This window comes from Diceros bicornis, chromosome 36 (assembly GCF_020826845.1).
Source record: "Diceros bicornis minor isolate mBicDic1 chromosome 36, mDicBic1.mat.cur, whole genome shotgun sequence".
Taxonomy (NCBI): domain Eukaryota; kingdom Metazoa; phylum Chordata; class Mammalia; order Perissodactyla; family Rhinocerotidae; genus Diceros; species Diceros bicornis.
This window is the reverse complement of record NC_080775.1, coordinates 27111627-27138674: the sequence shown is the minus strand read 5'-3', so window position 1 is coordinate 27138674 and position 27048 is coordinate 27111627. Positions and strand designations below refer to the sequence as shown.

Here is a 27048-nt window from a genome sequence, read left to right as displayed (position 1 = left end):
ATGATCACTCTAAGACTAGTTACTGTCTGTCCTCATAAGAAGTTATTACAATATTGTTGACTGTATTCCCTATCAGTACATTACATCCCATGACTTATTTATTTTATGACTGGAAGTTGGTACCTCTTATCCCCTTCACCTGTTTCACCCTTCCCCCCCACCTTTCTCGCCTCTGGCAACCACCAGTTTGTTCTCTGTACCAGTCTGTTTCTGTTTTGTTTTGTTTGTTCATTTGTTTTTTTAGGTTGCACATATAAGTGAAATCATACGGTATTCTTCTTTCTCTGTCTGGCTTATTTCACTTAGCATCGTACCCTCTAGGTCCATCCATGTTGTCATGAATGGGAGGATTTCACTCTTTTTTATGGCGGAGTAATATTCCATTATGTATATATGCATACACACATACCACATCTTCTTTATCCATTCATCTACTGATGGACACTTAGGTTGCTTTCATATCTTGGCTATTGTAAATAATGCTGTGATAAACATAGGGGTGCATATATCTTTTCGAATTAGTTTTCGTTTTCTTTGGGTAAATATCCAGAAGTGGAATTGCTGGATCACATGGTAGTTCTATTTTTAATTTTTGAGGAACCTCCGTACTGTTTTCCATGGTGGTTGCACTAGTTTACATTCCCACCAACAGTGCACAAAGATTCCCTTTACTCCACATCCTCAGCAACACTTGTTATTTGTTGTCTTTTTGATGATAGCCATTCTAACAGGTGTGGGGTGATATCTTGTGAGGTGTTTTTTTTTTTTTTTTCTGGTGAGGAAGATTAGCCCTGAGCTAACATCTGTTGCCAATCCTTCTCTTTTTGCTGAGGAAGATTGGCCCTTGGCTAACATCTGTGCCTATCTTCCTGCATCTTATATGTGGGACGCCTGCTACAGCATGGCCTGATAAGCGGTGCACAGGTCTGCACCTGGGATCCGAACCTGCAAACCCCGGGCTGCTGAAGTGGAACATGTAAACTTAACCACTACGCCACTGGGCTGGCCCCTATCTTGTGGTTTTTGATTTGCGTTTCCCTGATGATTAGTGATGTTAAACACTTTTTCACGTGCCTGTTGACCATTTGTATGTCTTCTTTGGAAAAATGTCTATTCAGGTCCTCTGCCCATTTTTTAATTGGATTATTTGTTTTTTTGCTGTTGAGTTGTATTGAGTTGTATGAGTTCTTATGTTTTTTGGATATTAACCCCTTATTGGATAATTCATTCGCAAATATATTCTCCCATTCTCTGGGTTCACTTTTTGTTTTCTTGATGGTTTCCTTCACTGTGCAGAAGTTTTTTGTTTGATGTAGCCCCATGTGTTTATTTTTGCCTTTGTTGCCCTTTCCTTAGGAGACATATCCAAAAAAATACTGCTGAGACTGACATCAAAGAGTTTACTATCTATGTTTTCTTCTAGGAGTTTTATGGTTTAAGATCTTACATTTAAGTCTTTAATCTATTTTGAGTTTATTTTTGTATATGGTGTAAGAAAGTGGTCCAGTGTCATTCTTTTGCATGTATCTGTCCGGTTTTCCCAACACCATTTATTGAAGAGGTTGTCTTTTCCCCATTGTATATTCTTGCCTCCGTTGTTGTAGATTAATTGACCATGGAGGCATGGGTTTATTTCTGGGCTCTCTCTTCTGTTCCATTAATCTGTTTGCCTGTTTTTCTGCCAGTACCATGCATTTTAATTACTATAGCTTTGTAGTATAGTTTTAGTTCAGGGAGTGTGATACCTCCAGCTTTGTTGTTCTTTCTCAAGATCACTCTGCTATTTGGGGTCTTTTGTGGTTCCATATAAATTTTAGGATTATTTGTTCTAGTTCTGTGAAAAATGCCATTGGTACCTTAATAGGAATTGCATTGAATCTGTAGATTGCTTTGGGTAGTATGGACATTTTAACAATATTAATTCTTCCAATCCATGAGCACAGTTTATCTTTCCATTTGTGTCATCTTCAGTTTCTTCCATCAGTGTCCAACTATTTTTAAATAGTTGTCAGTGTATAAGTCTTTCACCTCCTTTATTAAATATATTTCTAGGTATTTTATTCTTTTTGATATAATTGTAAATGGGACTGTTTTCTTAATTTCTCTTTCTGATAGCTTGTTGTTAGTGTACAGAAATGCAACTGATTTCTCTATATTAATTTTATATCCTGCAACTTTACTGAATTCATTTATTAGTTTTCATAGTTTTTTGATGGTGTCTTTAGGGTTTTCAATATATAGTATCATGTCATCTGCAAATAATGACAGTTTTACTTCTTCCTTTCCTATTTGGATGCCTTTTATTTCTTTTTTTTTTTGTCTGATTGCTGTAGCTAGAACTTCCAACACTATGTTGAATGAGTGGTGAGAGTGGGCATCCTTGTCTGGTTCCTGATCTTAGAGGGAAAGCTTTCAGCTTTTCACCATTGAATATGATATTAGCTGTGGGTTTGTCTTATATGGCCTTAATTATGTTGAGGTATGTTCCCTCTATACCCATTTTATTGAGGGTTTTTATCATAAATGGATGTTGAATTTTGTCAAATGCTTTTTCTGCATCTATTGAGATGATCATATGATTTTTATCCTTTGTTTTGTTAATATGGTGTATCATGTTGATTGCTTTACTGGTATTGAACCATCCTTGCATCCCTGGAATAAATCCTACTTGATGTATGATCCTTTTGATGTGTTGTTAAATTTGGTTTGCTAATATTTTGTTGAGGATTTTTGCATTTATTTCATCAGGGAAATTGGCCTATAATTTTCTTTTTTTCTGATGTCTTTGTCTGGTTTTGGTATCAGGGTAATGCTTGCCTTGCAGAATGAATTTGGGAGCCATCCTTCCTCTTCAAATTTTTGGAATAGTTTGAGAAGGATAGGTATTAACTCTTCTTTAAACGTTTGGTAGAATTCACCTGTGACACCATCTGGTCTTAGACTTCTGTTTATTGGGAGTTTTTTGATTACTGACTTAATTTCATTACTGGTAATTGGCTATTCAGATTTTCTTTTTCTTCCTGATTCAGTCTTGGAAAATTGTATGATTCTAGGAATTTATTCATTTCTTCTAGGTTGTCCAGTTTGTTGGTGTATGATTATTCATAATAATCTCTTAGCCTTTGTTTTTCTGTGGTGTTGGTTGTAACTTTTTTTTTTTTTTTGTGAGGAAGATCAGCCCTGAGCTAACATCCATGCTAATCCTCCTCTTTTTGCTGAGGAAGACCAGCTCTGAGCTAATATCTATTGCCAATCCTCCTCCTCTTTTTTTCTTTTCCCTTTTTCTCCCCAAAGCCCCAGTAGATAGTTGTATGTCATAGTTGCATATCCTTCTAGTTGCTGTATGTGGGACGCTGCCTCAGCATGGCCGGGCAAGTGGTGCGTTGGTGCATTCCTGGGATCTGAACCCGGGCCGCCAGCAGCGGAGCACGTGCACTTAACCACTAAGCCACGGGGCCGGCCCCTGTGACTTCTTTTTCATTTCTGATTTTATTGGAACCCTCTCTCTTTTTGTTCTTGATAAGTGGCTAATGATTTATCAATTTTGTTCATCAAAGACCCATCTCTTACTTTCATTGATATTTTCTACTGTTTTTTTGTCTCTGTTTCATTTATTTTCCCTATCTTTATCATTTCCTTCCTTCTACCAACTTTAGGCTTTGTTCTTCTTTTCTAGTTTCTTTAGGTATGCAGTTAAATTGTTTATTTGGGGTTTTTTGTTTGTTGAGGTAGGCCTGTATTGCTGTGAAGTTCCCTCTTAGAACTGCTTTTGCTGTGTCCTGTGGATTTTGGACCATTGTGTTTCACTTTTCATTTGTCTCAAGGTATTTTTTGATTTCCTCTTTTTTTTTTTTTTTTTTTTGATGAGGAAGATTAGCCCTGAGCTAACATCTGTTGCCAATCCTCCTCTTTTTGCTGAGGAATATTGGCCCTGGGCTAACATCTGTGCCCATCTTCCTCTACTTTATATGTGGGACGCCTGCCACAGCATGGCTTGATAAGCAGTGCGTAGGTACACACCTGGGATCTGAACCTGCAAACCCTGGGCTGCCGAAGCAGAGCGTGCGAACTTAACCACTATGCCACTGGGCTAGCCCCTTTGATTTCCTCTTTGATTTCTTCATTGACCCATTGGTTGTTTAGTAGCATGTTGTTTAGCATCTGTGTGTTTGTGTTTTTTCCAGTATTCTTTTTGTAATTCATTTCTAGTTTCATACTGTGATGGTTAGAAAAGATGCTTGATATGATTTGTCTTTTTAAATTTATTGAGACTTGTTTTGTGGCCTAACACGCGATCCACCCTGGAGGATGTTCCATGTGCATTTAAAAAGAATGTGTATTCTGCTATTTTTGGATGGAGTGTTCTATATATGTCTGTCAAGTCCTTCTGGTCTCGTGTCATTTAAGGCCAATGTTTCCTTATTGATTTTCTGTCTGGATGATCTGTCCATTGATGCAAGAGTGGCGTTCAAGCCCCCAGAAACTGTATTATTCTTATTTTTTCCCATAGTGTTAATGTTTTGTGAAATACTTTTGATTGTTGAAGAACATGGGGCAGAGTTTAGGGAGCCTTAGTGACTATAAATGTAGTACTTTCTAATCAACATTTTGATATACGTATCTTTGACTATTTGTACAGTGATGGGAATAAAAATCTGAGGTCTAACAAATGCAGAGCTTTAAATTGTTAATGCAAAGAATAATCGTGTTCCGATGGAGATGAACTTCTTTCATTATGTTTGCATTTTGTGATAGCCCTCTTGGAGCCATTTGTCTTAAAATAGACAGAAGATTTTAAAATGTTTGCTTTCATGGTCTCTAAATGCTTAGCCCTTAAGCATTAAGGTAGATGTGGGTGAGTGAACTGGAATGTGAGAGTGGGTAGAATTTTCATATTTCATTGAGCTTACTCTTTCATATGAGAGGCTATGCTGAGTAATTGCTTACGTGTATTTCCACTTACCTTGGAACTGTACCAATGAAGAAGTCACCTAAGAAGTCTTGACAAAATACATTGATCTGAATGCTTTAATCTTCCTTAGGCTGTGATCTTTTTCTAGACAGAATTCTTTTGTAATTGTAACAGATGATACGGAAAAGACTTCCTGGTTAATTTAGAGCACATCAACTTACCAGTCTCTTAGACTACTCCACATTTCTTTTGAACTGTTAATACCAAGTAATTTTGTTTGTAGTATAAAATAAACTTTTGGGTTATTTCACTTGGTCTATAATAAAATCATTATTTTTCACAGGAAATAATAATAGATGAGTAAGATTTAATAAGTAGTATATTAAATTAAAAACATGAAACCACTCCACCATCTCCAGGCTTCAGCGTTCATATATCCTTTCCCTTCCCATTCTCTTTCTTTTTAAAAAAGATCTCTTTATATGTTCTTAAAAGTAGGAGTGTATATAAAATTAAAATACAAGCAAATCTTTATGAAAATTCAGTTAATGAAAAGGTGAAATCTAGATGAGAGAGTCATTTAGCTATATCGGATGATTTTTCATCAGCATAAAATAAATATAATATTTATTATATTATTATAATAATATAATACTTATTATTATAATATTATATTATTATAATAATATAATACTTATTATTATATTATATTATTATAATAATATAATACTTATTATTATAATATTATATTATTATAATAATATATTATTATATAAATAATATACACACATTAATAATGTAAATATATATACACACGTAGTTAATAGATGTATAAATATAAATAAAACTTTTAAAAGTAAAATACATATAGAAGAGTGCCCATATAAGTGTATGGCTTGATGAGTTTTCGCAAATTGGGCACACCTATGTAAATAGCACATTTGGGTGTATATTTTACAAATAATTTTTATTGGTTTGTGTAACAGGAGGAAGCATTGATCTAAGTCATGAATCTTGAGATGCATTTTAGTTTGGCTGAAGATGGCTGGTTATTCTACCTCAGGTATTTTTCCGACTTAGATGCTCAAGGTCAAGCTGTGTGGGCTAGAATGTTGGGGTCTTGATCATCCATTAGTTTGCCTAATTTACAGAGAAGAAATTTTGATATTTTAAATATACTGAAGCCAGATTAGCAAGAGAACAGTGTTCTTACATCACATTTTGTTGACATACCGGTAGATTTTTCTGAATTGTTAACTGGTGTGATGTTAGTGGGTGTTGTCACGGCCAACACTCAGGAAACCCCCTAGAGGTGTTACAGGTTCTCTGGCCCCATCACCTAATATTTCGACTTCTCAAATAAAGCAAATGGGTTTCAGAGTCTGTGATTGTTGTCTGTCCTTAAGTGAGATTCTGCAGGTTTCTCTGCTGCTTTCAGAAAGATACAACACACATCTGTAAAGAGGGAAAGGCACATTACAAATCTTTCTTAAATCCTTTTTGCTTAGAAACCATACTTGTGAGCTCTTGTGTATCTTTCTGAATTATGCACATGAATTTTTTAAAAAATTTTTTAAGACTTAATTTTTTTTAGAACAGTTTTAGGTTCACAACAAAATTGAGGGGGAAGGTGGGGCTGGCCCAGTGGTGCAAGCAGTTGAGTGCTCGCGTTCCGTTGCGGCAGCCCGGGGTTCGCAGGTTCGGATCACAGGCGCGCACCAATGCAATGCTTGTCAAGCCGTGCTGTAGCGGTGTCCCATATAAAGTAGAGGAAGATGGGCACGGATGTTAGCTCTGGGCCAATCTTCCTCAGGAAAAAACAAAAAAAAGAGAATTGGCATCGGATGTTAGCTCAGGGATGATCTTCCTCACACACACACACAAAAAATTGAGGGGAAGGTACAGAGATTTCCCATATAGCCCCTGCCCCCACATATGCATAGCCTCCCCCGTTATCAACATCACTCACCAGAGTGGTATGTTTGTTATAATTGATGAACCAACGTTGACACATCATAATCACCCAACGTTTACATTACGGTTCACTGTTGTGTTGTACATTCTGTGTGTTGGGGCAAATGTATAATGACATGTAACCATCATTATGGTATCATACAGAGTATTTTCACTGCCCTAAAAGTCCTCTTTGCTTCTCCTGTTCGTCCTTACCTCCCATCCCCTGGCAACCACTGATCTTTTTACTGTCTCCATAGTTTTGGCTTTTCCAGAATGTCATACAGTTGGAATCATATAGTATATGGCCTTTTTGGATTGGCTTCTTTGGCTTAGTAATTTAAGTTTCCTCCATGTCTTTTCGTGGCTTGATAGCTCATTTCCTTTTAGAGCTGAATCATATTCCGTTGTCTGGATGTACCATAGTTCATTAATCCATTTACCTACTTCTTTTTTTTTTTTTTTTTAATTTAATTTTATTTATTTTTTCCCCCAAAGCCCCAGCAGATAGTTGTATGTCATAGCTGCAGATCCTTCTAGTTGCTGTATGTGGGACGTGGCCTCAGCATGGCCGGAGAAGCGGTGTGTTGGTGCGCGCCTGGGATCCGAACCTGGGCCGCCAGTAGCAGAGCGCGCGCACTTAACCGCTAAGCCACGGGGCTGGCCCCTCCATTCACCTACTGAAGGACATCTTGGTTGCTTCCAGATTTTAGCAATTATGAATAAGGCTGCTATAAACATCCATGTGCAGGTTTTTGTGTGGATGTTAAGTTTTCAGTTCCTTTGGGTAAATACCAGGGAGCGTGATTGCTGGATTGTATGATAAGAGTATGTTTAGTTTTGTAAGAAACCACCAAACTATCTTCCAAAGTGGCTCTACCATTTTGTATTCCCACCAGCAATGAATGAGAGTTTCTATTTCTTCACATCCTCACCAGCGTTTGGTATTGTTAGTGTTCTGGATTTTGGCCATTCTAATGAGTGTGTAGTTTGTCTTGTTATTTAATTTGCGTTTTCCTGATGACATATGAAATGGAGCATCTTTTCATACGCTTATTTGCCATCTGTATCTCTTCTTTGCTGAAGTGTCTCTTAACATCTTTGACCCATTTTTTAATTGGGTTGTTTCCTTACTGTCGAGTTTTGACAGTATTTTGTATATTTTGTTTAACAGTCCTTTGTCAGATGTGTCTTTTGCAAATGTTTTCTCCCGGTCTGTGACTTGTCTTCTCGTTTTGTTGATGTTGTCTTTTGCAGAGCGGAAGTTTCCAATTTTAATGAAGTCCAGCTTATCAGTTCTTTCTTTCATGGATCGTGTCTTTGTTACTGTATCTCAAAAGTCATTGCCATACCCAGGATCATCTAGATTTTCTCCTAGGTTATCTTCTAGGAGTTTTATAGTTTTGCATTTTACATTTAGGTCTGTGATCCATTTTGTGAAATATTTTGATTACTATAAATCTTTAAAACATGAAAAGCCACCATTTGCAGTTCCTGACAGGGTAAAACAGTTTGCCTTTAATTACTATGAGTCTGATCCCACCAGCTATTTAGCTTACTGTTGTACTAAAACACCCAAAAAACAGATGGTTGAGGGCAGTCCCACAAAGAGGGCCTTGGCATCATTTAATGTCCCTCGAGGAAAAATAACATGCACTTATTTCAAAGGACTATGGTCTTCATAACAGCCCTCTCCTCAAAAGCAGCAGCCTAAGCAGGACAGCTGGTGGCATCTGACAAATTCCAATCCAACAGGTTCCTCAAAGATATTTTTAACTTGTGGTCATTTGATATTTTTATACGTCTTTTGCAATAAATACTTTCATTTCCTACTGAACATTTAAGAAAGAGGATAGAGGATATTCACATTAAGCAGGGCCCTATTATCAGAGTCGTGAAGTGGGCACATGTCCCTCCTCCAACCCTAGAAGGAAGATGTACGTTGCTGCCTTTATTGTTTCTTTCTTTCTTTCCTTTTTTAGTTAAAAGAATGGTTTTAGACATCATTTAACCTCTGAACTGCTGGGTACCTGTGTGTTGTGATTACAGCCACACAGATGAATTTGACATTAGAGAACCACTGACTTTTTGCTAAATGAAAGTACACTCAGTAATTCCCATAGCTGAGGTTTCCCATACTTCATCCTTACATGCAGTAAAGTCTTCACATCCCTCAAGAACTAGCTTAAATACCTCTTTCTACTTGAAGATTGTCACTCTCTTAACTGGCCCTCTCAGAGTGTAGTGGCATCTCCCAAGAGTCATTGAATGGAGAAGCAGTCACAGATCTTGGAGATCATTGGAGTCTTCTGTTTAGCTTTGCAGACGGGAAAACCTGAGGCCAAGAGGAATGTGGGGCTGGCTGCAGTCATATCTCTGTTGCCAAGAGAACGAATGGAACCAGAACTAGAGCCCACACTCCCTGACTCCAGCTCAGGTCTCTTTCCATTCTAGTGTTCCATCTTTTTTGAATACCCCAATATTATGCACTCTAAATCAATCAAAATTTGAAGTAAAATTATCTGAGTTTATGTAATTTGAAGCACTACTTATTAATCTTATGTTTAAAATATTCAGACTATGAAGACCAATTTCTCTGGGTTATTAATGATTTTCTGTTGGTGGTGATTTAGTTAAGAATGATGATGGATTGACTTCTTTGCTGAATAATCATGGTTCTGTGGTAATATCTAAAGAGGGCAGGGACATATGGCTACCCAAGGTGGGCTCACATAAGCTAGATTCTTAGGAAATGCAATGTTGAGCATTCACTTTTGTCAGGCCTTGTTCTGGGCATTGAGGACATGGCATTGAACAAGCCCTGTGTATTGTTATCTTCTCTCATGGAGTTTACTTGGTGAACGAGGAGTCTTTTCCATTCTTATTGCTAGAGCAATGGAATTACAACAGCAGGAAAAGTTCTCTTCCCTCTGTCAGAGCTCCGAAATCAGAGAGATGAACGAGGTTTTATACAAATGAAGTATTTATAGAATCACTGATTCCATGTACTCGGCAGAACAGAGGAAACTGTCTTGACTTATAGACAGTGTGTGGTGTAAGCAGAACAGGAGCTTTGGAATAAAGATGCTGAACTTCTCAGAATCTCATTTTCTGTGTATGTGAATTGGGACTAATAATAGCTTGTTGTGACTATCAGACGAGGTTACTAAGGTGGAGCGACTGGCTTAGCCTATAAGGGATGTTCAATAAATGGTTGCTGCTGTTATTGTTGCTGTCTTAATAATTATTAGGTATAGCTGAAATAAAGATCAGAGTGTGCTTAGGTTTTCTTAGATAGTCATTTGATTTTTTTTCCTGTAGCACCACAATTCTTGACCTTTTTTGTTGTCTTGTAGCAGACACATTGGGTTCGCAGGGATAATAACATGCTTCCAAGAATGTACCCAGGAAAGGAACTGAAATTACACCTCTCGGGAAAGCCCCCTGGAATGCAAATGAATGAGTGACATCATTATTGGAAGTTCTGTGCCCAGTGGTTACAACCCTGGGCTGAGTTACCTTGGGCAAGCTGTTTAACCTCTCTGTGCCTAAATAGTCTTATCTGTAAAATAGAGATAAAAATACATTACCTGTTTTGTAGGGTTGTTATGGAGTTTGAATGAGTTTTTATCAGTGAGGTGCTTAGAAGAGTTGTTAATAATATTATTAATTTTTTTTTATTATTGAGAAAATCTTGCCTCGATTCTGATTTATAAAAGAGTAAATCACAGGCTTTGATAGTTTATTTGTAATAAAACTCAATCTCATCTTAATACATCGGTTCACTATGTCATATTATCCTTCCATATTCAAATATTACCCTAATGGAAGCATTACTTTTGTGTTTTATTATGCAGATCAGTTACAATATGATTTATTATTTGGGAACACTTTTTGCACTGCTATTATAGTAAAGACATATCAGTCTGGAACTAGCAAAAATTATTACTTTTGCAGCAGTTGATTTGTTTGAGAGGCTGAATGCTTTATAAATCATAACTATGGGGCAAAAATTAAAGGTGATCAAATGTTTAAGGCAGTCCTAATAGTTACAGGAAAAGAAGATCCTGACTCTTGAGCAAAAGCTAGATGTAATTAGAGGTAGATTTGCTTGTTATTGTTATTATTAATAAAAAAGAACGCTTTTGTGAGTCAGAAATATTAGCCCCTAACCTTTTCCAATATGTTTTTATAATGTAAATGTTTTTTAGAAATTTAAAATTTAAAAATTAACATGCAGACTTGAAATTGGCTTACAAGGGGCAGTATGATCTGACTCCTCATTTCCCTCCTCATTTTATTAGAATTTCTCTCTGGCTTGTTATGTTCTAGTCACACCTTCCTTTGAATGTCTTGGGCTCTTTTCTTCCTCAGGACCTAAGCTCATGCTGGGCCCTATGCTGGAATGTGCTCGTCTCTCACTCCTGCCCATGATTCAAGTCTGTTTAATTTCACCTTCTTAGAGAAACTTCACTTTTTACTCAGCATAAAGTATGTCTCTCTCCCAAACTCCTCCTTCTTTCATAGTATTTTTTTTTTTATGAGGAAGATTGGCCTTACGCTAACATTTGTTGCCAATCTTCCTCTTTTTTTTTCTTTTTTCTCCCCAAAGCCCCAGTACATAGTTGTGTATCATAGTTGTAGAGGTGTAGCTCTTCTATGTGGGATGCCACCTCAGCATGGCTCAATGAGCAGTGAGTAGGTCTGCGCCCACGATCCGAACCGGTGAACCCTGGGCCACCGAAGTGGAATGCGCAAACTTAACCGCGACACCACCGGGCAGGCCCCTCTCGTAGTATTATTTACTTGTCCTTCACAGTGTTTATCACATTTAGTAGTTTATTTCTTGGTTATTTATTTATTTGACCACTTGTGTGTTTTGTCTTGTTTGCTTGCTAAACTGACAAACAGTTTAGCAAGCCCTGTTAAGGCAAGGGCCGTGTCTGTTTTGTGCACAATATACCCAGCACCCGAAGGCAGTGACTACCTCATAGTAAATATTCTAATATTTGTTGACCCACTGAATGTTTCCAACCAGTGCAGAGGGCAGCAGAGTTTTTGTTTGAAGGGCCAGATAGTAAGTATAGTAAGCTTTGCGGGCTGTGTGTTTTCTGTTGTAACTACTCAGCTCTGCCATTTTGACACACAAGTGGCCACAGACAATGTGTAAATGAATGTGGCTGTGCACCAATAAAACTTTATAGAAACAGGTGGTGGCTGACTTGCTGTAGTTTGCTGGCTTCTGAACTAATGCATGTAGCAGAACAGATAGCATATTGTGATTGCATATCTGCTTAGGTTGCCTTTTGTCTGAAACCTGACTAACAGAAGGCAACCTAAGCAGATAGGACACTTGAGCCGCATGTTGACCAGAGTTAATTGAAACGGGAAGCCTTTATTGAGTACTTACTACATGTCAGAAACACTGGAAACTAGGACACAAAACTAATGGTGGACAGAGGCCTGGCTCACTGACTATGAGAAGCAGACAAGTAAGCCAGCAGTTAGAGTACAGAGTCATCAGTGCTATTAGAGGTGTACATATGGGCTCTCAGGGACATAGAAGAGGCAGTATCATATAGTAGAAAGACCAAGGTTTTAAGAAAGTGACTGCAAAATGAAATAGAGAAGGAAACCAGTGTTGGTTGAGGACCTGCTATGTGCTAAGAGCTATCTGCAAATTACCCTTTTTGCTTCCTCTCAGCAGACCTATAAAGAAGGTATAATGAGGACCTGAAGTTGGGGAGGACACTGAGATTGACATTACAATTGGGGTATGGTGAGAGGATTACCTTTGGAGTCAGACTCAAATTCAGATCCCGTCCTACCTCTTTGTGGACTGGGACACATTGTCGAATTTTAAAATTCAGAGGGTTATTGTGAAGCTCAGAAGAGAGAGTCTCGTAAATCACTTAGCAGGTAGGTACTTATGCTTGTATGTTTTCAAGCGATGATGTGGTTGTGCTGATGTGTTCAAATACCATTGAAACATAGGTCTGGATAATTCTAAAGCCCATTCTTTCCCTCCTGCTACACTTACTCTGCTGATCACATTTCATTAAAAAAAAACAATTTGTGTTAAAATTTATTAATTGATTTAAGTTAAAAAAGCTGTGACATATTTCTTGGTTATTGAACAATGGAACAGACACATTAACACACTGAGAAATTTATAGAGATTTTACACTGAGAAACTATCCATGAGGAAAAGATTCAAAATGGAATTTAATTTTTTTTTTGGTGAGGAAGATTGTCCCTGAGCTAACATCTGTGCCAATCTTCTATTTTGTATGTGGGATGCTGCCATAGCATGGGTTGACAAGCGGTGTATAGGTCTGTGCCCAGGATCCAAATCTGTGAACCCTGGGCCGCTGAAGTGGACTACTCGAACTTAACCACTACGCCACCAGGCAGGGCCCTGGAATTTAATTTTTTAAAGGCATTTTGATGTGAGCTGAGCTCCTAATTCTGTCCCTGTAAACACTCCTTGTTTATCATTTACCCAATTTTATGTAATCTATTGGCTCAGGTCTACCTTTTTTTAAAAATAGCAACAATGACAATAAAAACCCAATACCTCTATTGGGAACTCAGGGAACTATCTCTTGTCTTCTTTTTGTGCATAACTTCTGATGGGATGTGTGTATGTTTCCTCAGCACTTATTCACGGTGCACGATACTGGTAAGTCTTCAGCCTCTCGGACCACTTACTACTCGCAGATAGGTCTCTACTGGGTTCTGCCCTTGACTTGCCTTCCCACCCACAACCTCCACGCTAATAAAAGTGGTAGAGAGGATGTCCTCTCAGCAGTATTTTTATATTGCTTAATATTGACAGTGTTTGGAGATGAAGATTATACCTTCTTCTTGAAATTCCCTCTCCCTAGGCTTCTACGATGGTGCCAGTAAGTTCATCTTTAAGACACAATTCTGAACGTGTCTTTTCCTCACGCCTCCCTCCCTCGTATAAACTCCTTAGGCTGGCGTTCCAGATCATTCTTTTCTAATCTTATCTCCCACTTTCATTCGGACGTTTACCTTTTATTTTATCCCAACTGTAAAAAACAGTTTCTGTAACATGTCTTGTGCTTCCCACTTCCATATGTTTGCTCAGGCTGTTGGGAGACCATGTAGATTAAAGCTTGGGCTCTTCAGATGCTCTGTACTTTTGCTAGTTTGAAATTATGTTTTATTTTTAAAAACCCCCCTGGAGTTTGGATTGGTGTCTGTCTTGCTAATCTCCACGCTAATTCAGCTATCAAAGCAGACACCAGGAGGGCGGAAGGGAAAGCTCAGCCCGTCACATGCGTGTGTCTGGTCTGTCCTTAAGCCCTGGTGGCCTCAGGGCCGAGCACCAGCGTTCCTGCGTTGTGCTTGTTTTGTTGCCGGCCAGACTGGGGCCCAGCGCCCCTCTGTCCCAGCTTCTGCTCTTAGCCCCGATCCTTACTAGGGTGGGCTTCTCCGGATCCTGCGGCCCTTCTCCTCTCAACCCTCCTGTTCTGGGGACTGAGGCCCTGCCTCTGGAATTGAGTCTGGGGCTCAGGACTCCACACAACTACCTTCCTAGATGATGGACATCCTGCCTGATTCCCAAGTGCTCCCACTTCCCCTGCTTTATTCCATCTCCGTGATTTGGAGACTATTACCCTGTACAGGAAAAAACACACTCCTCTGCTGTGCGTGTCCTTGACTCATTACCTCACTACAACACTGCTTCACTTCTGAGCAGTTCTGTGACACCAGCGGGCTGTCTTACAATTTAAGTCAATTCTGACCTTCTCTATTTGGAGATAGATAGCGTCAGATCAGTTCCACAAGACTGCCCCCCCCACCCCCTTAAGATGCCAATCACAAGTCCAGGTTGTCATCTGTGCTTCTGACCCACCAGCAATAAATTGGAGATTCCTATGACCCTGTCCTCGGGTTCAATTAATTTGCTAGAGCAGCTCACAGAACTCAGAGAACCATTTTACTTACTAGATTACCCGTTTTTTATAAAAGGATATAACTTAGGAACAGCCAGACGGAAGAGATGCATAGGGCAAGGTATAGGGAAAGGGCGTGGAGCTTCCATGCACTCCCTCGGTGCGCCACTCGCCCTACACCAGCATGTGTTCACTAGCCTCGAAGCTCTCTGAAGCCCGTCCTTTTGGGTTTTTATGAAGACTTCAGCACATAGGTGTGATTGATAAATTTCAGTGATGATTGAACTGAATCTCTAGCCCATTTCCACTCCCTGGAGGTCTGGGGTGAGACTGAAAGTTCCAACCCTCTCATCAAGGTTGGTCCTCTGGCAACCAGCCCACATCTGTAGAGGCTTTCCAAAAGTCACCTCATTAACTTAAACTCAGGTGTGGTTGAAAGGAGTTTGTTATGAATAACAAGACACCTTCATCGCTCTTATCACTTAGGAGATTCCAAGGGTTTTAGTAATGCTGCACCAGAAAAAGGAGGAAGACCAGATTTATATTTCTTACTGTAAATCACAATATCACATACTCTCTCTCGAAGATTCCGGTACCTACCATCTCTGAATCCTGGCTAAGTTTCCCACATTTGTCAGATGTTTTGCTTTGCTCCTGTTAAAGAAAAAATATTATTCAAACTGTTAAAGAAGAAGTTATTCATGACACTTAATGACATGATGTGACATGGCATGACAGTACAGCAAGGCAAACTTGATTCAAGGGAGGCCATTGCAATGGTTGTAGGGACCAGTGCAGTGGGGTCTTGCGGTGGGAGAGATTGGACTCAACTCCACATACTACAGCATGGGAGTAGCAATTGATAGCTAAGGAGCAGGGTGGAGGTCCCTGTGTGGAAAATTACTAAAAGGAAACATCAGGTCGGGGCATTCTGGCTAAACCAGCCTAACAGGATTCTTGCTGAAGGCTGCCAGGGTGATGAGACATCACCCTCGGGATGGTGGAGGATGAGGAACCCAGTTAGATATTGAGGTTGATCAGATATTGATGGGAGTGGGGGAGCAGTTCTGGTTAAATCGACTTGTAAGGATTCTTGCAAAAACTGGACAATACAGAGGAACCCAGAAGTCCACAAGTCAGGCCTAGTTGAAAAAGGGTTCAGGGGACCCCGGGTAGAGTTCGGTCAATGAGGAAACCTTTGTTACTCCTTCAGCTGCGGCTCCTAGGTTGGCTTCTGAGCTGGGGCAGACTTCTCATCTCCACCCATCCCTCCCCTCCTTTCCTGTCTGCAGATTATGGTCCAGCTCCAAGATCCCTCCCCTTCTCTCCTGGCTGCTTAGGTCATGCTTCACAGCCAAGTCCTGAGGAGGGAAGTACTTCAGTGTTGATTTTAAAGGTCTTTTGTGTATGTCTCATGAGCCAGTCTCACTTTTCATCATAATAAACATTGACGGGAAAATGTAGCTTTGTAGTGTTTTTAAGATCCACCTGATGGTGATGAACCACGATAGGAGGGCTGCGCTTTTGGGCCTTTTCCCTTCTATAATCCCTCCCCCCCATTTTTTGATATGAACAATGGCTGTTTTCTGAATATTTATTTGGAGAACTATGCAAGCACAGCTTCAGTACCTTGTGACTCCCCTCCCCTGCCCCATCAGATCACATCCTTAATGTCTTAAGTCCACTAGCTGCTGTGCCAGCCGGTGGTAGCCTTTTCATTCAGTGCGTTTAAGTACAAAGTGATTTGAATATACTACCAGCGAGAAATTTTAGTTTTTCTTTAAAGTATTTTATAATTGCATCTGAAGTATATACGATCAGATACTTAGACACGCAGTACCAGCAGGCTCTGGCATTTCTTTTCAAATGTGAGACTGTGGCCTTGTGTTAGCCTTCTCAAGCCACCAGAGCAAAAGTTCTTGATCTGGGTACCAAGTAGACTTTAAGTCTTTTGGCTCCATGGCCTGCCTAGAATAGGAGCAGCTTTTTGTATATTATGTGAGTGTTTTTGAGGACAGAGAGGGTCTATAGTTTTCATCTGATTCAGAAATGGCCGTGGCTCCTGAAAGGCCAAAGGCCATTATTGTAAAGTATTATTTTACTTTAGTAAATGATACTTTAAAGTATTGAAAGTGAAGTAGAACCTAAAGTAAACTGAAATAGAACCTAAAACATGAATGACAGTTTTTAAAAGTGCCTGATTTAGGACCTGTGATAGTGGCTACCTTGTTAATGCTTTGTGCCTGTTTTTGAGCTATACTGTTAGTTCACCCTAATTTACTAGTTCAGTCAAAAATTATAAATGGCGAGAGAGAAAGTAAGACAAACTAGTCTCTCTCTCAGGGCACAGTATCTTATTTATTAGTATATCGTATGACCAGACATTATCACTTAACCGGTTGGAGGGTTGCTCATTGTCATTGTAGTGTCTTTGATGATCACCCTCTCTGCGTTCAGGAGTCATCTGCTGGAGAAAGCTGTGCTGCTTAGGATATATATTTGGAGGTAAGAAGAAGAATGGAGGTGCTGTTGGCATTAAACAAGTACTGTGGCTTTTCACCTGTGTTCCTAGTGTTAAAAACAAAGTTCAACTGAGTAAATTTTAAAGATCTTGTTAGCTTTCTTCAGTGATTCATGAATTGGGCAGCATCGGATCCAGCAGATAGGAAGGAGCCCTGTAGAGCTGTACAAGGTGAGAGATTTTATAGACCAAAGTGAGCAGGAGCAAGAAAGTTATACTGGACATTTGCTAGTTGGTTAAAGCAGGGGTACTTTGCTTATGTGGAGCAGAGGGGAGTCTTGGAGGTAAGGTAACTTGTGCAGAGAAGGCAAGCACTGACTGGTTGACCTAGGCCTGCCTTTTCTGGGAGAGCCCAGCATAGAAACTTGGTTACGTTTCGGTTTGCTGATGTGGGGCTTAGCGTGAGCGACTCCATCTTGGGCCCCATCTGGTTACTTTAACACTAGTATGAGCATTTTCAGGATATAATGGCAGGGACAAGGATCTGCCTGACTTCAATCCTTGTGGAAGTATGGTGACCACTCCGGATCTGGCCTTTGACTTGTTCCGGTGTACAAAGCACTGCTCCATGGAGTGCAAAGCCACTGTGCTGACGGCGAGGTGTGTTTATGATAAACACCTGAGAGTCTAATCCCAGTGAATGACTCGTCGAGTCTTGTGTAAATCATGGTTCAGTGTAACTGCTCCCAGTGCTGGTGAGGGAAGGTTCACAGCTACTTCTTTGTTTTCTCACCTGTGTGTTAACACCTGCTTTTGCCAGTGAGCATATATCCTTCCGACTGCTAAAACAGTCAATTCTGGACAGGGAGCTAGTGAGACAAAGTAAATGGGAGCAACTTTTCTTTCTTTCTTTTTTTTGTGAGGAAGATCGGCCCTGAGCTAACATCTGCCAATCCTCCTCTTTTTGCTGAGGAAGACTGGCCCTGGGCTAACATCCGTGCCCATCCTCCTCCACTTTATGTGGGACGCCGCCACAGCATGGCTTGCCAAGCGGTGCGTTGGTGCGCACCCGGGATCTGAACCGGTGAACCCCGGGCTGCCACAGCGGAGCGCGTGCACGTAACTGCTTGCACCACCAGGCCAGCCCCAAGAGCAACTTTTCTTAGTTGAAAGACTACAGATAATTGAATTGGGTGGGATCCATCTGACTTTGTGGTTTGCTGAACTGACTTAAAACTAATTTGCTTTGGTAAGGATCCAGGCTAATTAAAGAATAATTTTGTGGTGTAATTTTTAAGGCAACTATAATTGCAAAAATCATTTAAATTCTTTCTCTGACAGGAATTGGGCATAAAATAAATCTCAGCACTGAGTCAAAATGTATCATGTAGAAAACTGTTTTCATTTTAAGTGCGTCAGAAGAAAGATACTGTTTGGTTAGAACACAGTTAAATATGGAATCTGGTATTTTTCGTATGTTTTTATTTTCTCTGTCTTGACAGGTGATGAAGGAAGGAACCATCTATAATTGTCTATAGATATGAGGAAGATTTGAATAACTGTTTCAGATCATTAACTGCTAACTAGCTATAGAGAATATGTTCATTTATGGAGAGCTAGGGAGACCGGAATAGAATGGGTTTCCACTGGAAATAATTGAGTACTCTTTAGGTAATTAAGCATATATTAATCAACAAGTTGAAGGAGGAATTGATACGGATGTAGTCACATAATAATGCCATGAACACGTACTGTATTCACAAATAATTTATAAGTTGTTTCTGATATAGTTTTTAAAACTATCAGTGTTTCCGAAGTGTGGACATGCAGGGTTATTTTAGCAGGGTTCTGGTGAATAGTTTTTGTTTCATGCACTATGCCTTTATTTTCATGTATATTAGAAAATATAACTAGCTCATAAAACTCATGGTTTCACTGTTATTTATTTTATAAGGGTCCAAAATAGGTACTTAAGTAAAAAAAACCTTGATTTAAGAAAACTAAGTAAACAAGTAGTTTTTTATGTAATGTGAAAATTGTGAGGGTGGTATACAAATGAATGAAATTTGGGAACTACTGATTTAAATTATTCTTACGTAGCTGTTTCTGTTTAATTTTGTTGAGTTGACTGTTGTAAAGAGTGAAAATAGAGGCTGGCCCAGTAGCGCAAGCAATTAAGTGTGCGTGCTCCACTGCGGCAGCCCTGGATTTGTAGGTTTGGACCCCAGGCGCGCACCAATGCACCGCTTGTTGAGCCATGCTGTGGCGGCGTCCCATATAAAGTGGAGGAAGGTGGGCATGGATGTTAGCCCAGGGCCAGCTTTCCTCAGCAAAAAAAAAAGAGAGGAGGATTGGCATAGGATGTTAGCTCAGGGCTGATCTTCCTCACCAAAAAAAATAAAAAAACGAGTGAAAATAAAACTGGGAGTAGAGTGTGAGGTTACGTTTGAGGAGCAGTTTCACCTGTCAGGTTGAGTCCTGAGCCTTTTCGTTCTCTCAGTAGGGGTTTTGTTAGGAAGGTATATACATAGGCCCTTTCTTATTTCCCGTTAATAGCTGTTGAGTGTAGCAATGACTGTCTTCCCGCAGCCTCTCGCTCCACTTGACCGCTTCACGTGGAGCTCTGTCTCCCGGTGCACAGCGTGCTCTTCCGGGTGGGGATTACGTGACCCTATCTGTGATTCCAGTGCAGTGCTGGTAGTTGCTCAGGAAATGTTCTTTGGATACATGTACTTATTATTTAGTAAAACTAATAGAAGTTAAACCATATATTTAATTGGTCCTAAAAATAAAAAAACTTGCCAGATAGTTGTGTGTGTAGGGCAAGCTGCAGACTTCAGTATAAAAATGCATTTTTTTGGTTTGTTTTACTTTTCTCTCTTGGTGGTGGTATCACTTTGGCTCTGTTTGGAAAGGCAGCACAAGCATGATAGAGTGGAAGGAACATTAAGTTCTAGACCTGGATCTGTCTCCTCCTTATGTGAGTCTGAGACGGGAAGGGTGAAATGGAAGTATGACCTGCTGCAGAGGGTTGTGAGCCAAATGAAATAATGGCTACAGAAGTACTCAATATTGCCAAGATATACAAGACATGTAGGTTTTTGTTATTTATTCACTGTAAGTGTTAGCACGTGACTGTAATACCTTACCTAGAAACTTTTGTATCCAACCCCCACAACCTGTCTGTCCTTTTCTCATTGAAAAACAAAAGTTAAAAGGCCCACATGGACCAACAAAAGCCCCAGCTTTTTCTTTGTTTGTATCTGTGTAAGCTACCTCAGATCTTTTTTGGGAGGAGTCCGAGTATGAATTTATAAATACTTTTTTTACTGTTTATAAAATACTTTCTCTGAAAAGCATTGATAGTTCCAGACTACCTTATCAGTGATTAATAAAAAACAGAAAAATAAACGTAATTCTTTTCACTTGAAAGATACTTTTGTTGGGAATCGTCAGTAGTGTAGGATTCTGCTACGTTGAAAGGAAAGTGTGCAAGGAACTTAGTTGGTCCTGGGATGAGGTAATTCTGATATAACATTTATGACCATCATACATGAGTTAATGTTTACTGACCATTATTATATGTCATATACTGTGAAATTATCACGGTAACATGAGGAAGACATTATTATCTCTGTTTGGGGGGGGGCACAGAAAGCAGGTAAGTGGCAGAGCTTGACTTTGACTCTAGGTTTGATTGGCTCTAAAACCCAGTGGTTGTCCACTCTGACTGTGCATTTGGTTCACTGGGGAACTTTATGGGTATCCATGAAATTCTCCTTCATGGCTTAAGTTTTCTTCAATATAAACTAACTGTGATTAATAATGTCCATATCTGATGATTCTAGTATCTGGATTACTTATGGATTTGTTTCTATTGTCAGTTTTGTTTTTCTGTTGGTTCTGTCTCTTGATATATCTAGTCATTTTTGATTGAATATTGGACATTATATATGGGAAATTGTGGCAGCTCTGATGATAATTTCCGCCATAGGATTTTCTTTAGTTTCTGATAGGCAGTTAGAATAGGGACAATCACTTTAATCCAATTAGGGATTGAGTTGATTGAGGCTGTTTCAGTCTTTGTAAGGCCTAGTATATTTCCAGTTTTCCCTTACCCCAAGGTGGAGTTCTTTAGAGATCTCAACTGGATGTAGTCCTTTAGGGGTCCCGACTAAAAGCTGGTGGAATTTACCAGTGTCCCTCTATTTTGTTGGGCCCTGAACTCCAATTTTTATCTTTCCAGCATGGTGAGACAGACTGTCTCCGCTCAGCTTCTCAGTCTCTTCACAGCTGCATTCTATTCAACCTTCTCTACCTCATGGTTTGATTTGCTTATGAGTCAGTAAATACTTTGAGAAGAAAAGCAGCTCAGACTGCTGGACTCACCTCTTTGTGCTTTTCTTCTCTCTGAAATCTTGGCCCCTCAAATCCTAGCTGCTTGACTAGTCCTGAACTTTGGTGTCTGTCTTCCCAGCCCTGTCAAACTGACAAAGGCTCTGTCAACTTCTCGGCCTTCTAACAGTTTTCCTTATCTTCTTGACCTTTTCCCCTCACTGCTTATGAATTGGGAAATGTGTTGCGAGAAAGCAGTGTAGAATGTTGGATATGTCTCAAAGTGATTCACTTTCTCCAGGATCTTGGCCATTCATGTCTTACTTTGGGAGCTTTTGTTTGAGTTTTCTAACAGATTTTTTGAAAAAGTTTATCCAGCTTTTCTAGTTCTTTTTCTTCTTCTTCTTTTTTTTTTTTTTATGAGGAAGACCAGCCCTGAGCTAACATCCATGCTAATCCTCCTCTTTTTGCTGAGGAAGACTGGCCCTGAGCTAACATCTATTGCCAATCCTCCTCCTTTTTTTTCCCTTTTTCCTCCCAAAGCCCCAGTAGATAGTTGTATGTCATAGCTGCACATCCTGCTAGTTGCTGTATGTGGGACGCTGCCTCAGCATGGCCGGAGAAGCGGTGCGTCAGTGTGCGCCTGGGATCCGAACCCAGCCTGCCAGTAGTGGAGCGTGCGCACCTAACCGCTAAGCCACGGGGCTGGCCCCTTCTAGTTCTTTTTCTTATCCTCCATCATCGTCGTCGGCGTAGTCATCATCATGTGGTGTTAGGTGTTAAGTAGAGCGTAAATTGATTTTGTTAATTTCCTTATTTGTGACATTTATTTGTTTTTGACTTTTGAAGCTCACAATTAGTCAAGGTCTGATTTTGATGAAATTTTATGACTTGATTTTTAAGAAATAAAAAAATGTTTATTTCTAAAAACAGATAATCAAACCTAATTAAATTTCATTAAAGGGACCATTAGCTTTAAAGCTTTATAAAAGTAATTATCCCAAGCAGTCTTGATTATATGTGAATGTAATTTTATAATTTACTACTCCTCCAGAACTTTAATTGTTAAATTAACATTTTATCTCTTCCTATTTTGCTTACTGAGTGACTATTTTAAACATTTTTAGAATGAAGGTAACCTAAAAATATTTTGAAAAATTGATATTCTGAAATTGTAAATACCAGAAGTCCCTTTAACTACTTTATATTTTAAGTGATTTAAATTTAAGATATTTATTTTTGCATCATAATGAAAAGCTTTTGAATTAAAACTTGAAAGTAATAAATTAACAGGATAAACGTAATAGCCTAAAATAAAGTTTGGCATTCATTAGGTAATATAATAAAAGGTGAGCTCACATTTGAACTTGTGTACGTTGATAATAATTCTCTTTCTCAACCTAAATACCTCATTTGCATGGAATGTTGTTACATGAAGCAGTGGTACCCAGCAGACTATTCTGGTACCTTGAAACAAAATGTCCTTCTTATGCTGCGTAGATTTGTAGTGTTTTAAAGTTCTAGAAGGGCAAAATAAGCAAAATTCTTTTGTAAGTTCCGTTATAACCCTTAGATCGACTCGTGAAGCTAGTTACAAGGCCGCACAATTAGTTACTAAAACCCAAATACATTATAGAATTCAGAATTGCTTAATCTGCCAGGAAACTTCAAACACTGTAGAAACTAGTGAAGAAAAGAAAATTTAAAACGTTTTACTTCTGAATAATATTTTTAGTAGACCTGTTGATGACAAGTAAGATTACATAGAGACGTTTATCCAGGAGATTATTAAATAACAAAATTCACTTCAAGATGAATCAACAGAAGTTATTAACCAAGATATACTCAAGAGAACTCTATAGAATCCTTGAAGATGACCACTTGGAGGAACATTTGCACACTAGCACACTACTGAGTTCTGAAATATTTGTCATGATAAATGAATACTTCAAAGCAAATAAGATGCTGTAGATAGATTGCACAGCTTTATTTACTGGTGGTGTAGCAGCACTAATCAAAAGTGTAAAGCTTATTTTGAAAAAAAAAATCTTTAAGTCGTATATTGCTTTATTCACAGAGAAACTTTCACATAAAAATTTGCTATAAATCTGAATTCTTTATTAAGTGAGTTTACGAAAATAGTGAATCTAAACAACATTCTAGCCCTTAAAGCTTAGTTCTTATCCCCTATCTTCTTCTTTTTTTTGACATTAGGCAAAGAAATGGGATCAGTTTACCAATCTCGACTGTTTCATACTTCAAGTGTTAGTAGACCAAAAGAAGGATTTGTCGAGAGTTTGAGAAAAAGAAGAGTTTATTTTTTTGTGAATGATTCTCACTTCATAGATTTGTGGGAAGATGGTTGTTACTAAGTTAAAAGGTGACTTAAGTAAAAACATGATTGAATATCTTAATGAACTTAATAGAAAATTGCAAGATCTATGTAGAGATGAATTACTTTTTATGGACAATTAATTCAAAGTAAAAATTCAACTTAGGAAAAATAAGATTAAAAATGATCACTAATGATCAGTGAATGTTAAATACAAAAGAATTATTAAGGATGATAAAGCCTATATCTATTTGAAGAAAAAAAATAAAAAAAATTTTTTTAAATGGACTTTATTTTTCAGAACAGTTTCAGGTTTACAGCAAAATTGAGGGGAAGGTACAGAGATTTCCAGTATACCCCCTGCCCCACACGTGCACAGCATCCTCCATTATCAGCATCCCCCAGCAGAGTGCTACATTTGTTGCCATTGATGAACCTACGTTGACACATCATTATTACCCAAGTCTATAGTTTATATTAGGGTTCACTCTTGGTGTTGTGTGTTCCATGGGTTTGGACAGATGTATAATGACGTGGATCCACTATTTTAGTATCATAGAGAATAGTTTCACTGCCCTTAAAATCCTCTGTGCTCTGCCTAATCATCCCTTCCCTACTCCTCAATTCCTGACAACCAGTGATCTTTTTACTGTCTCCATAGTTTTGCCTTTGGAAAACATTATTTATTTCTTTATTTAATTTTATATATATATTTTTTTCCAGTTGTACATAATTATTTGTTAGTCACCGTGTAAATGTGCCCCTTCACCCCTTGTGCCCCCCCCCAACTCCCTTCCCCCTGGTAACCAGCAAACTGTGGAAAATATTATTTTAAAGGAACTGATATGAAAATGTTTGATTGGATTTAAAGTCTATTTGCATAATCACAAATTGTGTTTCTCAATGAAAGCATAGGAAATATGAAATCCTGTTAAGATTTTTGAATGATTGTAAAAGTGATTTAAAATTTATTACGTTTTTGTGAACAAAGTTTATTGTTGATGGAGGTCCATGAGAAATTTGCAGAGATCATCTTGTCTTGATCGGTGTGTAGTCTTTACAAGCACAGACCTGATGTGAAAAAAGTCATGTTCTGGGCCAGCCCCGTGGCCTAACAGTTAAGTTCCGTGTGTGCTGCTTCGGCAGTCCAGGTTTGGTTCCCAGGTGCGAACCTACACCACTCATTGGCGGCCATGGCGTGGCGGTGACCCACATACAAAATACAGGAAGATTGGCACAGATGTTAGCTCAGGGTAAATCTTCCTCAAAAAGAGGAAGATTGGCAACGATGAATCTGTTGGGTGAATCTGAAGGGTGACTCTTCCTCAGCAAAAAAAAAAAAAAAAGTCATATTCATGGAAACAGGCCTATATTTCTCATGAAAAAAATCTGAGACAGTTTTCTTTGGAAGTTTTATATAAATTCTGTATTTAGTATCTTTCCTAATACTCTGTATTTCAGTTTCCTGATTGTAGTTATAGTATGCAAGGGAAATATAATTGATTTGTTTTACCAAGTGCAGACTTCCCGTCTAGGCACCAGATAAATATTATTATTTTCAACCTGTGCCCTGACATGAAACCCTCTGAACTGTATGTGCTGCTTTTTAACACCATGAAATTGAGTCTCCAGTGCTGTCATGTGGTTTTTAATCTACTGTGGGTGGTCTTGGTAAGGGACACATTTGATCAAGGAAACCTAGAACCTTCCAGGGGGTTGTGGAACTTTTTGAAATGTATACGATTTCTGAGAACCATCTTTATCCTTTCTGTTGACCAGGCTGACTTAGCTCAGAGAACTTCCATCATGAGTTTAGCCAAGTGTGGTTACCCTTGTAGCCTTAGGTCACATGTGTATTTGTTCATTTAGTTACTCAGCATACATTTAATGAGCATCTCTGTGGGGGGTATTGTGGAAGATATTTTATTATTTATCTTTGTTCTTGAGGAATTTATAGTCTAATGGAGGAGAAAGACACAGAGATACTTATATAAATGTATAAGTCCAGTGATAGATTAAATAGCCTTGGAACCCATGATGGAATTGTGGGCTCTGGTTGCCGTGTGAGTTCTAAAAGATTGCCGTAGTATGTGTGATTTTCCTCTGTTTTTAATTATATAAATAAGAATTGAATAAGTACTCAATTGTGAAATGAAAAAAATACAAAAAGATAGTCTAAAAATTTAATCACATTATATTCTAACTCCTCTCCCTGTTCCACTTTTCATTCTCTCTCTCTTTTTTTTTTAAAGAAAGATTGGCCCTGCGCTAACATCTGTTGCCAATCTTCTCTTTTTCTTTTTTCTCCCCAAAGCCCCAGTACATAGTTGTGTATCATAGCTGTAGAGCTGTAGCTCTGCTATGTGGGACGCCGCCTATGCGGCGTGGCCTGATCACCACATCAGCATGGCCTGATGAGTGGTGAGTAGATCTGCGCCCAGGATCTGAACTGGAGAACCCCGGGCCGCCGAAGCAGAGCAGTACGAACTTAACGCTACACCACCGGGCCGGCCCCTTCATTCATTTTTTAAACCATTGCCTGATGGATGGATATTTTAGGTCGTTACTTTTTTTTTTTTTTTTTGTCATCAGTGATGTTTAGTAAGTTTTCTTATATGTATGTATTTGCACACACGTGTGAATTATGTCTATAGTGAAAATTCCTAGGAGTAAAATCCTGGCTAAAGAATATTTTTCTGTGGTGTATTTGTTATTGGAATCCTTAGAATTAATAGGCTTTTCTTTTAAAGATAAGTAAGCATCTGCAAAGGTGTGTATGTAGAAGGACTTTCAGGGTAGCTGCTTTTGTCCTTGGTTCCTCTCCAGCTCTCTCCCTTGAGCTACCGCTGCCCTCCTGTCCACCCTGTCTAGACATCCTCTCCCCTAAGTTGTTTCATATTCCAAAACCTCCCTTTTCACAGTCCTAGTGTCCGGTTGACCTTGGTTAGGCTGGGTTCTGATTGGCAGAGCAAAGGAAATGGACCATGCGTGTCTCTCCAGATAGTAGCGTCTTCAGAATCTTCCATCAACCATTATTTAATTGTTTTTAAATCCATAACACATAGCAATTACGTGTGAGGTCTCAGTAGTTTTTTTCTTAGTTTTATGCATGTTTCCTTGTTGCATAAAT

At 38.9% G+C, this 27048-nt stretch overlaps 1 protein-coding gene across 7 annotated transcripts in view; it reads left to right on the top strand.

Moving 5' to 3' along the window:
* The window catches only part of MPP7 (MAGUK p55 scaffold protein 7), a 456322-nt gene that overhangs the window by 41500 nt on the left and 387774 nt on the right, over window positions 1–27048 (top strand). Inside the window, exon 1 of one of the 7 annotated variants that reach the window (XM_058532689.1) lies at window positions 12593–12784. The exons of the other annotated variants lie outside the window; for them this stretch is intronic. The gene's annotated coding sequence lies outside the window, so the exon portion shown is untranslated. Of the gene's footprint in view, window positions 1–12592; window positions 12785–27048 lie in introns of those variants that run through there. 7 annotated transcript variants of the gene reach the window in all.